Source organism: Mycetomoellerius zeteki, unplaced genomic scaffold (genome assembly GCF_001594055.1).
Source record: "Mycetomoellerius zeteki isolate Tzet28-1 unplaced genomic scaffold, Tzet1.0 scaffold570, whole genome shotgun sequence".
In the NCBI taxonomy this organism is placed as follows: domain Eukaryota; kingdom Metazoa; phylum Arthropoda; class Insecta; order Hymenoptera; family Formicidae; genus Mycetomoellerius; species Mycetomoellerius zeteki.
This window is the reverse complement of record NW_017257578.1, coordinates 83,433-88,539: the sequence shown is the minus strand read 5'-3', so window position 1 is coordinate 88,539 and position 5,107 is coordinate 83,433. Positions and strand designations below refer to the sequence as shown.

Below are 5,107 nucleotides of genomic sequence, written 5' to 3'. Positions count from 1 at the left end.
TCAAAAGGGGTCGACCAACGATGACCTTGTCTTTGACCTTGGAACAAATTTGAAGGTCATTTCAAGGTCAAAGAATGTTTTTTATTTTTTTTTAATTAAACTCCCACATTTCAGTTCGAAAGTGCGTTGTGTTCAAAATCGTGTTTTAAATAATGACCGCTTTCAGTTGACAGTTTAGTTGTGCAAACGTTTTTTCGGAAAGTATCTAATTTGATAAGTATCTTTTTAAACAATGCCTGACTACACTGCCAACGAAATTGTTGACATTCTACTTATTTTAGGAGAGTGTCACAGACGATATCGTGCAGCAACAAGATTGTATCGTTTTCGATTCCTTGAATTTTCATTGGTTTGACCTTGGAATGAATGTTAGAGAACATTTTGGCCCTCGCATGACCACATATTTGAACGTGAAATTTTCCGCTCTTTTCATTTCCGGAGAAAGAAATTGGGGTTTCCATTTAAAAATCTCGATTTGACCTTGAAATGACCTTTAAACTTGACCCCAAGGTCAAGGACAAGGTCACCACTGGTTGACTCCGTTTGATCCCTGCAACTTTTGTCTGAAACATTTTTTCGATAAACGCCTTCTTTCTGAGATAATCGCATGGAAGTTTTAAAATGGGACACCCTGTATAATTCAGTTTGTTTCTAATAAATGTTCATTGTATTTCTCGTTTATATCATTCATCTTATTTTGTAAGTGCTTTCTTTTTCTGACGCGAACCTCTTTCTTTGACCGACGAGCTACTCCGCGCAACGAAAGTTAGGTTGTTTCAAAGTTAAGCGTAAACAATATGTGTTTATTTTAAACATAAATTTGGTCTATTAAATTTTTTGTTTGATACACACTTTTGTTGTCTCAATTAATGCTACTTGATGGCTCATCAAAATAAATTTTTATTTAATTAAATATATTCTAAAATCAAATAAACATTTTGTCAGCAATAAGTCATTTTGGTTGAGACAAATTTAAAATCGTCATAGTAATTGAACAAAATATTTTGCTCTTATTACTATATTTATTTGCACGTATTCGACCGCAGCATTTTGTTGAATCAAATACTTTTTTGTGGAACAAATTTTTTTTCAATGTATAGGCCTGATCTTAGAGACTCGACATTCGCGGGAGGCCACTACCTTATTAACATCGGTTTGACAACGGTATTAAGCTCTCGCCAGATCCTGACTCTACGGTTACTTCCCTCGGGAGGCGACTATCGCACGATAGCCAAATGTGACTTGAATCCGTCGACGGTGTATCAGAGTTCGTATCTTATCGAATGTAATCCCCGCTAGGGTAACTTCCCCGCGACTCGGAGCGAAAATTGGAATACACGATACAATTACACAAATTAATTTGACACGACACAACAAGAGTGACTCGCCTGTAGCAAGAGAGACGAGTGCGAATCGGCAGCTAGTATTTTTCTCAACGCAAAAAACTATCGGGCAGATAACACGTGGCTCGTAATTCTACTGGTTCAGATGGCGGCTATTACCGGCCGCTTGCGGCCACATGGTATCTCATACGCGATCCACCAGACGCTACGAATCCGGTGATCGGCAGCTTTACAGCGATGGCAATGTCTCATCCAAATCCCTGGCGTTCTCTCAACTCCTCGACAACTTTCTTTATATCCGCTTAGTCTGGATATTTCTCGTCAGCGACGGGAGAGCGTGCGTCCTCTTACAATCGGTTCGGCCACAGAACGAGTGTCGGCTGGGGGTTTACCGTAGGTTCACGCAGGCCGTTTGCCTTCCCTCCCTCAATCGGGGCCAAGCCGATTGACCCTGTCAATCACGCGGCTCCGCTTATCACATAGGTTCTCGCGGGCTGCAAATCCTTGCGCCTCAAGGCGTGCAATATAAATCCGCATGGACTCCAGCGTCGCTCTCGGTCCTCTAGATTTCCGGGATGGCTCTCTCGAGTCTTGGCAGCTCCGCTATCGGCTCCGTGTCGGGGTGTCTGTATCTCCGACGGAGCGTCCGTATTTGCTACTTGGCATGTAGTTTCCGCCTTCCTAGTTCGTGCTGTAAGTAGCGTGCGATATAACAGAGCTCAAGGTAACAGCGCATTATAAAAATATTTAGAACGTTATGACCTGCGTGTCCGGGCTTCCCGGTGAAGTGGCCCCAGTCCAGCGTCGTTCTTCCGTATCTGTTGTCGTGGTGGTCTTCCTTCTTCCATGGATGAGATGACGAGATTACATATCGATCCTTTGTTTTAGCCACCGATCACAGTCTACAAATTACAACCGATCTCAACTGAACAAAAAAAATGAAATTCGCACAAAAGAAGCAAAAAGAAGTTAAATAATCAACAATTAGCGCACGCTCGCATGTGAGCTCGCAGGCGCGCTCGCTTGCGCGTTCGCCCTCTGAGCCGGGAGGACGCAAGATCCCCTGCCGACGATCCGTGACAATGACGAAAATTGTCACGTCACAGCACACACGCATTGATATGACACCGATATAACATTGAAGAAACTTCAAACTCGACTGCTGACTGCATGAGTGTATCTTTTCGTTTTTATACATTAAGGTTTGTCGCGTCATTTCTTCGGTATGCTTCGTGTCTTAATGTGTTTTTAACGTGTTTGAATGTTTCCGAAAGGCGATTTTATTACAGTGGCAATACGCTTAGTATTCTTATTTGAAAAGTGTGAGAACGTGTGAGAATGATGTACGTCATTGTTGGTGTAATAAAAAAAGGTTCGATTAGAAAGGTTTATTATGACCACCTTAGACAAACAAAGGTCGATATGGTTAGAATGCATTTTTATGATACGTGCCACTCCGATGCATCAGTCACTTAGTTTCCATTGCAGCCATCGCAGAAGAAACATCTGTGAGGGTATTATATATGTATTATATTTTAAAACATTAATTAAGAGTTGTGAATTTCCGTTACTCTGTGTAAAAATAGATAAACAATATTGTTCGTCGATGATGCATTTGATTCGCGGTAGAGAACTTGAATTGCAAAACGTGTTTACTCTCGATACTAATACATGGTGAATGTGTTTGTGAACTTAGATGATCGAATCGATTTAATACATTTATAGCACTTACTACGCGAGAATCTCGTATCTAGTATCCTTCAACCGTATCGCAATTGTTCTTCGAAGTATAAAGTATCTAAAATGAAAAAAATCCCCACTTTGGGATGTGTAAAAAATATGGAAGAGAGCATTATTTAAAAGAAGACCCTGGTCAACGTTAACGCATCAGTCGCTCAGACGGATTCGACGGACAGCTATCGCTAAGTTCTCTGAGAAAAAACATTTCAAGCCATGAACTATTACATTCCAATTCAACGAGATGAATTACGCAGGGGACAGTAAGTTTGTGCTCAATTACATAAAAATTTTGTTTACGCATTTTATGTATTATACATTTTTTCTGCGTATGTTACCTTTTATTTCTTTTACAGTGTATCTTCTCATTCGAAACTTTGCTATATGCCTTACATCTTGGGAAGAAGATTCATTAACGCCTGCGGTTTATAAATACTTAGACATAGGAATCAGCGTAGGACATGTATCCCATGTGAAAATTGCAATTGAGGATACTCGAGATAACCGAATAATCCTACCTTACGCAACATGGAAGACATTCATCGACAGACGCGAGGATATTGAGCAGCTCCTGCGGTCTATAATTATGCCTTCGTCCCTAACCATTCAAGGTCTGAATATGGAATTTTGTAAACTTTATGGTACATATAAAGTAAAATTATCAATAAATTTTTGTATATGATGCCATCGATCTTGCTTTTTATGCTTGATTTTGAACATTGTGTCGAGCATGTATATTTAGGACTATCTCAGAATGTGTATAGCACGAGCGAGAAATTTAAACAATTTAGTTCATATTTACGTCAAGAATATGTTACTAATGAACGCGATGCTGCAAATAAGTTGCGCAATATTTGTGATAAAGGTTCCCTTATGTGAATTGATAACATACTTTGAATCATATTGTATACCATGCGTTACATAAATAAGATAAAAGTGAGAATATTAAAAAATAAATATTAAAATTACTTTGTGTTTTAAAATTATTTATTCCTTTGTCTTTCTCTACACCATTCCTTCTTCATACCTCGTATATCGAATTAGTTGATAAGAAGGCGCTAATTACGAAAAAATATTATAATTAGACGCTAGGTCATATAATTAAAAAAATAGTAAAACGAATGATGTCCGTTTAATAAAATCGAGAAGAAAGACAACGTGGGAGAGAGAGAATACAACGGGAAGAAGAGAGCGCGCGAATAATAATAATATAAATATAGGTATGGGACTACAACGGCAGGAAGAGAGAGAGCATGAATAAGATGGTAAGTATAGGGCCGTAATGAGTTGCAAAGAGAGAACTGCATCCTACAATGAGTGGAAGAGAGAGAATAACATGACGGGCCCTGTCTCCCTTTACCGCAGACCATGATGATGTCAGCTCCCTCCTACGGTCCCCTCGCCCAGTGACGTCAGCTCCCTCCCTATCTATCAACGTATTTCCCACCCTCGGACTCCTCATACACACGCACGCACGCATGCACACTCCACATATACGTATACGCATTAACACGTAGTAGATTAGAATCTCTATAGTATTACTACTTAAGTTACATGTATTTATGATGTTTTGTATAAAGGTGCCTCCAGACGATTTATCCAATGTACGCTAATATGCGGCAATGTAACATTGGCTGTCATACGGTCAATTCAAATCACGTCAATATAACCAATGTTGACATTGAATAATATTTGATGTGAAGACAAAAGAAAAAAGACAAACGTTGGCTTCTTACGTTGGTCAAATGGGCATATTTGACAGCTTGATTTCTACAATATTGTTTAAACTAAACTCAGTAACTGTATGCTAATTATTTTTGTAACAACCTAACTTTATGCTCGGACGTAGCTCGTCGGAAACTTGCAGTCCAGGGCTTAAAGAGGTTCGAACGACAAGGGGAAGATGCAACGGTTGCGGTGGGCTTTAAATAACGAAACGGTAGCGGATACACTTAAAATAATATATTTAATAAGATGACGATCACGCGTAACAATTGTACAGACAAGCTAGTTTTATACATATATAA

The 5,107-nt window shown here is 39.3% G+C and overlaps 1 pseudogene; it reads left to right on the top strand.

Moving 5' to 3' along the window:
* Nucleotides 1–3,296: 3,296 nt before the first annotated feature.
* On the top strand, nt 3,297–3,938 carry LOC108728003 (uncharacterized; annotated as a pseudogene).
* Nucleotides 3,939–5,107: the final 1,169 nt, after the last annotated feature.